Genomic DNA, 10000 nt, shown 5'->3' with positions numbered 1-10000 from the left:
GGGGGTGATTGTGGGGTAGTGCCCGGGTGGGTGAGCTTTTAATTCGGCAGGAGGCATGTGGGGCCCTGGAGAACTCATCAACCTGTCAGTCAATGAGTTGTCACCGATGCAGTTGGTTAATGAGTTGCCAAATGTAAAGTTGGTTAATGAGTTGCCAAATATAAATTTGGTTAATGAGTTGCCACTTCAACTTTTCACTGCGGTTGGTTACAGTTAGTGTTCTCGGGCTTAATAGTCGCCCAAGGGGGTGTATAGCGGTCGATGGCCGTTGTGGAGTGCGTTTATTGTGGGTTGATTTTGACTTTGCCTCGCTGGTGGAATTTGTGGGAGGCAGGCAAGGGGATTGGTGTGGGTTGGTTGGCCGGAAGGGAGCTGCTTGCATTGGGGTGTTATCCTGACTTTGTTTCGCTGGTGAGAGTAGGCAGCGGCAGGCAGGCAAGCGGAATGTCGCGTGGGGTGCAGTGAGAGGTTGTAATGACGCTGCTTTGCAGCTGACCATGTGCCCTGATTTGTGACGCCCGTTTGGAGGCTGATATCTCAGGAAGGCCGAGGCCGATTTCCTCCGGGTATGGCTCGTTGCGTGCGGCAGGGGGAGGCGCAGCGTACGGTACCGAGCACTCGGAGGTGCGGTGCTGCCCGCCGGAGTGACAGCGAAAGGCTGCGCACCGCTTTCCGCCTGGTAACTCGGCGTCCGTGAGACCGACCGACTCCGCTTTACCGCCGGAGGTAGAGTGGGGCAAGGGGCACGGTTGAGTACCGGAAGGATGACGTTCGCACATCGGGAAGTCGAGTGCCGGGCCGCCGAAAGCGAGCTCGGGGCCCCGGTTTGTCCGTCCCACCCGGAGGCCCATATCTCCGGAAGGCACAGGCCGATTTCCTCCGGGTATGGCTCGTTGTGTGCGGCCGGACCAGGCGCAGCGGACGGTACCGAGCACTCGGAGGTCGGGCGCTGCCCGCCGGAGGTACAGCGAAAGGCTGCAAACCACTTTCCGCCTGGTAACTCGGCGTCTGTGAGACCGACCGACTCCGCTTTACCGCCGGAGCTAGAGTGGGGCAAGGGGCACCGTTGGGTACCGGAACGATCACGTTCGCACACCGGGAAGTCGAGTGCCGGGTCTCGAAACGGAGCCGGTTCGGCCCAATTTAAAACGGAGAATAGAGTGCTGCCCTCTGCGGGTGAAAACCTGGAAGTACGTTGGTTAATGATTTCCAGTTCACCCCGCTTGGTCAGGCCCACTCGGAGGCGGATAACTCCGGAACGCCGAGGCCGATTTCCTGCGGGTATGGCTCGTTGCGTGCGGCAGGAGGCGGCGCAGCGTACGGTACCGAGCACTCGGAGGTGCGGTGCTGCCCGCCGGAGTGACAGCGAAAGGCTGCGCACCGCTTTCCGCCTGCTAACTCGGCGTCCGTGAGACCGACCGACTCCGCTTTAGCACCGGAGCTAGAGTGGGGCAAGGGGCACCGAAGGGTACCGGAACGATCACGTTCGCATACCGGGAAGTCGAGTGCCGGGCCGCTGAAAGCGAGCAGGGTGCCACCGCTCGGGGCCCCGGTTTGTCCGTCCCACCCGGAGGCCCATATCTCCGGAAGGCACAGGCCGATTTCCTCCGGGTATGGCTCGTTGTGTGCGGCCGGACCAGGCGCAGCGGACGGTACCGAGCACTCGGAGGTCCGGCGCTGCCCGCCGGAGGTACAGCGAAAGGCTGCAAACCACTTTCCGCCGCCTCCCTCCGCGGGCGTGAGACCGACGGTCATCGGGTTTGGTTCCGCGGCTCGAGCAGGACGAGGGGCAGCGAACGGTACCGGAACGAACCCGGTCGCACACCGGGAAGTCGAGTGCCGGGTCTCGAAACGGAGCCGGGTCGGCCCAGTTTAAAACGGAGAAGAGAGTGCTGCCCTCTGCGGGTGAAAACCTGGAAGTACGTTGGTTAATGATTTCCAGTTCACCCCGCTTGGTCAGGCCCACTCGGAGGCGGATAACTCCGGAACGCCGAGGCCGATTTCCTCCGGGTATGGCTCGTTGCGTGCGGCAGGAGGAGGCGCAGCGTTCGGTACCGAGCACTCGGAGGTGCGGTGCTGCCCGCCGGAGTGACAGCGAAAGGCTGCGCACCGCTTTCCGCCTGCTAACTCGGCGTCCGTGAGACCGACCGACTCCGCTTTAGCACCGGAGCTAGAGTGGGGCAAGGGGCACCGAAGGGTACCGGAACGATGACGTTCGCACACCGGGAAGTCGAGTGCCGGGCCGACGAAAGCGAGCAGGGTGCCACCGCTCGGGGCCCCGGTTTGTCCGTCCCACCCGGAGGCCCATATCTCCGGAAGGCACAGGCCGATTTCCACCGGGTATGGCTCGTTGTGTGCGGCCGGACCAGGCGCAGCGGACGGTACCGAGCACTCGGAGGTCGGGCGCTGCCCGCCGGAGGTACAGCGAAAGGCTGCAAACCACTTTCCGCCGCCTCCCTCCGCGGGCGTGAGACCGACGGTCGTCGGGTTTGGTTCCGCGGCTAGAGCAGGACGAGGGGCAGCGAACGGTACCGGAACGAACCCGGTCGCACACCGGGAAGTCGACCAGCGGGCCGCCGAAAGCGTGCTCGGGTCCCCGGTTTGTCTGTCCCACCCGGAGGCTGATATCTGAGGAAGTCCGAGGCCGATTTCCTCCGGCTAACTCGGCGGGCAATGTGTCCCCCCCACCATCTTCGGCTGATTACCGTGGCTGGACCGGATCAAGGAGCAACGGAACCGTGCCAGAACGACGTCGGTCGGACGGCGTGAACTGATAGTGCCGAGGCCGGAAACCGAGCCGGAAATGTGCACCGATTTATTGGTCCCACTCGCAGGCCCATATCTCCGGAAGGCCGAGGCCGATTTCCTCCGGGTATGGTTCGCTGCGTGCAGCCGGAAGGGGAGCAGCGGACGGCACTGAGCAGCCGGAGGTGCGGCGCTGCCCGCCGGAGCTGCAAGCGAAAGGCTGCGCACCGCTTTCCGCTGGTTAACTCGGCAGGCCGTCAGGCCGACCGACTCCGCTTCAGCACGGGAGCTAGAGTCGGGCAAGGGGCACCGAAGGGTACCGGAAGGATCACGTTCGGACACCGGGAAGTCGAGTGCCGGGCCGCCGAAAGCGAGCTCGGGGCCCCGGTTTGTCCGTCCCACCCGGAGGCCCATATCTCGAGAAGGCACAGGCCGATTTCCTCCGGGTTTGGCTCGCTGCGTGCGGCCGGACGAGGCGCAGCGAACGGTACCGAGCACTCGGAGGTGCGGCGCTGCCCGCCGGAGGTACAGCGAAAGGCTGCAAACCGCTTTACGCCTCCTCTCCCCTCGGGCGTGAGACCGACGGTCGTCTGGTTTGCTTCCGCGGCAAGAGCAGGACGAGGGGCACCGAGCGGTACCAGAACGAACCCGGTCGCACACCGGGATGTCGAGTGCCCGGCCCAAACCCGCTACCCCCCCCCCCCCCCCACCCGAAAGCGAGCCCCGGTTTGTGGATTAAAAGTGAAGCGGCAAAGATTTGTAAAACAGCGTGAAATGATGAACCAGAAGCCCAAAGTAATGGTGGGAATAAAAGTTCCGAAATGTGAAATGGTGAACCAGAAGTTGTGTGAACTGTTTAACCCAAAGTGGCAAAAATGGATTAAAAGGGGTGAAATGATCGACCGCAAAGCAGGGCAAGCATTAAACAAAAGCAGCAGCATTTTTTAAAAAGGGACAAATGGTTTACCAGAATCCCAAAAGAATGCTCAGAGACTTAAGTCCCAAAGGGGCAAATGGTTAACCAGAAGCTGGGTGAACTGTTTAACCAAAAGTGGGAAAAAGGATTAAAAGGGGTGAAATGATTAACCAGAAGGCGAAAGCAAAGTGCGGCGGCGAAGTCGTAAGGGGAAAAGGTTGACCGGAAAGCAGGGAAACGATTAAACAAAAGCGGCAACATTTTTTAAAAAGTGGCAAATGGTTAACCAGAATCCCAAAAGAATGCTCAGAGACTTAAGTCCCAAAGGGGAAATGCTTAACCAGAAGCTGGGTGAACTGGTGAACCAAAAGTGGGAAAAAGGATTAAAAGGGGAGAAATGTTTAACCAGAAGGCAAAAGCAAAGTGCGGCGGCGAAGTACAAAAGGGGAAAAGGTTGACAAGAAAGCAGGGAAATGATTAAACAAAAGCAGAAAAATTCAGTAAGAAGGGGCAAATGGTTAACCAGAAGTTGGGTGAACTGCTTAACCAAAAGTGGGAAAAAGGATTAAAAGGGGAGAAATGTTTAACCAGATGTCGAAAACAATGCGCGGCGATGAAGTCTGAAAGAGGAATAGGTCGACCGCAAAGCAGGGAAATGATTAAACAAAAGCAGAAAAATTCAGTAAAAAGGGGCAAATGGTGAACCAGAAGCTGGGTGAACTGCTTAACCAAAAGTGGGAAAAAGGATTAAAAGGGGAGAAATGTTGAACCAGATGTCGAAAACAAGGTGCGGCGATGAAGTCTGAAAGAGGAATAGGTCGACCGCAAAGCAGGGAAAGGTTTAATCAAAAGCAGCAATATCTTTTAAAAAGGGACAAATGGTGAACCAGAATCACAAAAGAATGCTCAGAGACTTAAGTCCCAAAGGGGAAATGGTTAACCAGTAGCTGGGTGAACTGTCCAACCCAAAGTGGGAAAAAGGATTAAAAGGGGTGAAATGATTAACCAGGAGGCTAAAGCAATGTGCCGCGGTGAAGTCCTAAAGGGGAAAAGGTTGACCAGAAAGCAGGGAAAGCATTAAACAAAAGCGGCAACATTTTTTAAAAAGTGGCAAATGGTTAACCAGAATCCCAAAAGAATGCTCAGAGACTTAAGTCCCAAAGGGGAAATGGTGAACCAGAAGCTGGGTGAACTGGTGAACCAAAAGTGGGAAAAAGGATTAAAAGGGGAGAAATGTTTAACCAGAAGGCAAAAGCAAAGTGCGGCGGCGAAGTCCAAAAGGGGAAAAGGTTGACAAGAAAGCAGGGAAATGATTAAACCAAAGCGGAAAAATTCAGTAAAATGGGGCAAATGGTTAACCAGAAGCTGGGTGAAAAGGTGAACCAAAAGTGGCAAAAAAAGATTTAAAGGGGAAAAATGATTAACCAGAAGTCGACAACAATGCGCGGCGATGAAGTCTGAAAGGGGAAAAGGTTGACCACATAGCAGGGAAACGATTAAACAAAAGCGGCAAAATTTTTTAAAAAGTGGCAAATGATTAACCAGAATCCCAAAAGAATGCTCAGGGACTAAGTCCCAAAGGGGAAATGGTTAACCAGAAGCTGGGTGAAATGGTGAACCAAAAGTGGGAAAAAGGATTAAAAGGGGTGAAATGATTAACCAGGAGGCTGAAGCAATGTGCCGCGGTGAAGTCCTAAAGGGGAAAAGGTTGACCACAAAGCAGGGAAAGCATTAAACAAAAGCGGCAACATTTTTAAAAAAGTGGCAAATGATTAACCAGAATCCCAAAAGAATGCTCAGAGACTGAGTCCCAAAGGGGAAATGGTTAACCAGAAGCTGGGGGAAATGGTTAACCAAAAGTTGCAAAAATGATTAAAAGGGGTGAAATGATTAACCAGGAGGCTAAAGCAATGTGCCGCGGTGAAGTCTGAAAGAGGGAAAGGTTGACCAGAAAGCATTAAACAAAAGTGGCAACATTTTTAAAAAATTGGCAAATGATTAACCAGAATCCCAAAAGAATGCTCAGAGACTAAGTCCCAAAGGGGAAATGGTTAACCAGAAGCTGGGGGAAATGGTTAACCAAAAGTTGCAAAAATGATTAAAAGGGGTGAAATGATTAACCAGGAGGCTGAAGCAATGTGCCGCGGTGAAGTCCTAAAGGGGAAAAGGTTGACCACAAAGCAGGGAAAGCATTAAACAAAAGCGGCAACATTTTTTAAAAAGTGGCAAATGATTAACCAGAATCCCAAAAGAATGCTCAGAGACTGAGTCCCAAAGGGGAAATGGTTAACCAGAAGCTGGGGGAAATGGTTAACCAAAAGTTGCAAAAATGATTAAAAGGGGTGAAATGATTAACCAGGAGGCTAAAGCAATGTGCCGCGGTGAAGTCTGAAAGATGGAAAGGTTGACCAGAAAGCATTAAACAAAAGCGGCAACATTTTTTAAAAAGTGGCAAATGATTAACCAGAATCCCAAAAGAATGCTCAGAGACTAAGTCCCAAAGGGGAAATGGTTAACCAGAAGCTGGGGGAAATGGTTAACCAAAAGTTGCAAAAATGATTAAAAGGGGTGAAATGATTAACCAGGAGGCTGAAGCAATGTGCCGCGGTGAAGTCCTAAAGGGGAAAAGGTTGACCACAAAGCAGGGAAAGCATTAAACAAAAGCGGCAACATTTTTAAAAAAGTGGCAAATGATTAACCAGAATCCCAAAAGAATGCTCAGAGACTGAGTCCCAAAGGGGAAATGGTTAACCAGAAGCTGGGGGAAATGGTTAACCAAAAGTTGCAAAAATGATTAAAAGGGGTGAAATGATTAACCAGGAGGCTAAAGCAATGTGCCGCGGTGAAGTCTGAAAGAGGGAAAGGTTGACCAGAAAGCATTAAACAAAAGTGGCAACATTTTTAAAAAATTGGCAAATGATTAACCAGAATCCCAAAAGAATGCTCAGAGACTAAGTCCCAAAGGGGAAATGGTTAACCAGAAGCTGGGGGAAATGGTTAACCAAAAGTTGCAAAAATGATTAAAAGGGGTGAAATGATTAACCAGGAGGCTGAAGCAATGTGCCGCGGTGAAGTCCTAAAGGGGAAAAGGTTGACCACAAAGCAGGGAAAGCATTAAACAAAAGCGGCAACATTTTTTAAAAAGTGGCAAATGATTAACCAGAATCCCAAAAGAATGCTCAGAGACTGAGTCCCAAAGGGGAAATGGTTAACCAGAAGCTGGGGGAAATGGTTAACCAAAAGTTGCAAAAATGATTAAAAGGGGTGAAATGATTAACCAGGAGGCTAAAGCAATGTGCCGCGGTGAAGTCTGAAAGGGGAAAAGGTTGACAAGAAAGCAGGGAAATGATTAAACCAAAGCGGAAAAATTCAGTAAAATGGGGCAAATGGTTAACCAGAAGCTGGGTGAAAAGGTGAACCAAAAGTGGCAAAAAAAGATTTAAAGGGGAAAAATGATTAACCAGAAGTCGACAACAATGCGCGGCGATGAAGTCTGAAAGGGGAAAAGGTTGACCACATATCAGGGAAACGATTAAACAAAAGCGGCAACATTTTTTAAAAAGTGGCAAATGATTAACCAGAATCCCAAAAGAATGCTCAGAGACCAAGTCCCAAAGGGGAAATGGTTAACCAGAAGCTGGGGGAAATGGTTAACCAAAAGTTGCAAAAATGATTAAAAGGGGTGAAATGATTAACCAGGAGGCTAAAGCAATGTGCCGCGGTGAAGTCTGAAAGAGGGAAAGGTTGACCAGAAAGCATTAAACAAAAGCGGCAACATTTCTAAAAAAGTGGCAAATGATTAACCAGAATCCCAAAAGAATGCTCAGAGACTGAGTCCCAAAGGGGAAATGGTTAACCAGAAGCTGGGGGAAATGGTTAACCAAAAGTTGCAAAAATGATTAAAAGGGGTGAAATGATTAACCAGGAGGCTAAAGCAATGTGCCGCGGTGAAGTCTGAAAGAGGGAAAGGTTGACCAGAAAGCATTAAACAAAAGCGGCAACATTTTTTAAAAATTGGCAAATGATTAACCAGAATCCCAAAAGAATGCTCAGAGACTAAGTCCCAAAGGGGAAATGGTTAACCAGAAGCTGGGGGAAATGGTTAACCAAAAGTTGCAAAAATGATTAAAAGGGGTGAAATGATTAACCAGGAGGCTGAAGCAATGTGCCGCGGTGAAGTCTGAAAGAGGGAAAGGTTGACCAGAAAGCATTAAACAAAAGTGGCAACATTTTTTAAAAATTGGCAAATGATTAACCAGAATCCCAAAAGAATGCTCAGAGACTAAGTCCCAAAGGGGAAATGGTTAACCAGAAGCTGGGTGAAATGGTTAACCAAAAGTTGCAAAAATGATTAAAAGGGGTGAAATGATCAACCAGAAGTCGAAAATAATGTGCGGCGATGAAGTCCTAAGGGGCAAAAGTCACCCAGAAGGCAGGGAAATGATCAAACGAAAGCAGCCAAAAAATTATTAAAAGAGGGGAACTGATGAACCAAAAGATGAGAAACGGCCCGCAGAGACTAAGTCCAAAACGGGAACTGGTGAACCGGAAATGATTAACCAAAAACTAAGTCCGAAGAGGGAACTGGTAAACCAGAACTGAGTAACCCGATTTTTAAAATTAATTATAAATGGGGAAACGATTGAGCAAAAGGCGGAAATTAAGTCACAGGGACCATGTCCGAAAGGGCAAGAGGTTACCCCGTAGGGGGCATTCGTCAACTCAATCTGAAAACTTTGGAGGCAAATCTGACCAAAATGCGGAAATCGGACCACACCGCGAGGGGCGCCATTCGACGGGGCAGGGTTAGACGCGTCGAACGGTACCTGAAGGTCCCGGCTGCGACACGTGAGTCCGGAGATATGGCCAGTCAAAGTCTGATGGGAGGTACCGAAGCCGAAAAATCGAAACGCGTTTGCGGCGATTCGGTGTCAGAGAGTCGGTCACGAATTCAAATTCGTCCCGCTGATTCGCCAATTGCCAGCCGGTTCCGGGGGGATTGGCGGGGTACCTGCAGGATAGTAAGAGGTGGCATGTCGAGACTTAGCCTGTTTACCAGACTTGTGTCTAGCGCCTCCAGGTCTGCAGAGACCGACCCGGGCTGCCGCCCAACCGACTTTTAAGCCTTTTGGGAGTGGGAATTTTTCCCATTTTTCCCCATTTTTCGGGTTTTTTGGTCGGGCTTGAAAACGGCGGCCCCGAGGCCTCCCGGGGCTGGCGGGCTTCGGCTCCCTTGCGAGAGGGTCCGAATTCCACCCGTTTAAGCCCAGAAAGGAGTTCGGAAGTCAGTCGGTCGAGGGAACCCCTTCGGAAGTCCGACGGGGATGGATTCGGCCGGCGTTTCGGATCTCCGGTCAGAGGATTCCCCCCCTGGGCGGGGGGGTGCGAGTAGCTGCCGGCAAACGGTCCCTTGCACTTGTGGCACAAAAAGTCCGAGCACAGGTTAATGAGTTGGCCGCGGAAGCCCCTATGCCGAAATGAGAAAGCCCCCGTTGCGGGGATTTAGTGACGCATCTGCGGCCGGAGGTGGGAGGCCGTCCTGCCGAATTGACACTTGTCATTCGGGCACCTAGGGATTGGTCGGGTACCCGGAGATTTTCGAGAACACGATTTTCAGAGCTTTCTCTGACAGCCCAGGTGCACTTTAAGAGTGCCTGAAAAAGTGACACTTGGCAAAAGGCTCTCAATTTCAAAGCGGAGACCTTTACAAGAGCACTCGGAAGTCACCTGTCAGCATTTAAAGCTACATCAGGCGGCAATTTTCGAACTCTTTGTCAGTCTGAAATCGTGTTGAGCCTCGACAGCGTCGGGCTCAGGCAGGAGGAGCTTGCCAGCAGAGAGAGGCTCACCATGGATTGCTGGTGGATGCTTTTCGAAAACATATACACATTATATTATATTATAATAATATAAAGAAAAAAAAGAGTTTCTCAAAATCTCTGTGACACTTTGCAGATTTTTTTGAAAGCCAATAAAGAGAACTCTTTAACTTGAAAGTCACCTGTGCCGGCATAGCGATGACTTTTAAAACAGATTGACACTTTCGAGCCGCGGCGGCTCTGAATCACCCCAGACACCAAGTGTGTTTGTGGGCAAGGCACCGCGGCCGGTGGGCTGCTTTTATAATAACGGGCACGCAGACTTTTTGAGAGGAATCGGTACTCTCTTCCGATCGATTTGGCGACTCGCGTCCGACATGGGAGGGCCCGAGCGGTCCAGCCAAGGCTGGTGTTCAGGCTCGTCAGGTTCCTCTCTCTGTCCCAAGTGGCAGACGGACAGTTTTAAAAGTCAGTGGGTTTTGTCGGCACGACTCTCCTGTTCACCCGCTGGCGTATTGCT

Source organism: Heptranchias perlo, unplaced genomic scaffold, assembly GCF_035084215.1.
Source record: "Heptranchias perlo isolate sHepPer1 unplaced genomic scaffold, sHepPer1.hap1 HAP1_SCAFFOLD_363, whole genome shotgun sequence".
Classification (NCBI taxonomy): domain Eukaryota; kingdom Metazoa; phylum Chordata; class Chondrichthyes; order Hexanchiformes; family Hexanchidae; genus Heptranchias; species Heptranchias perlo.
Note: the sequence above shows the minus strand (reverse complement) of the source record.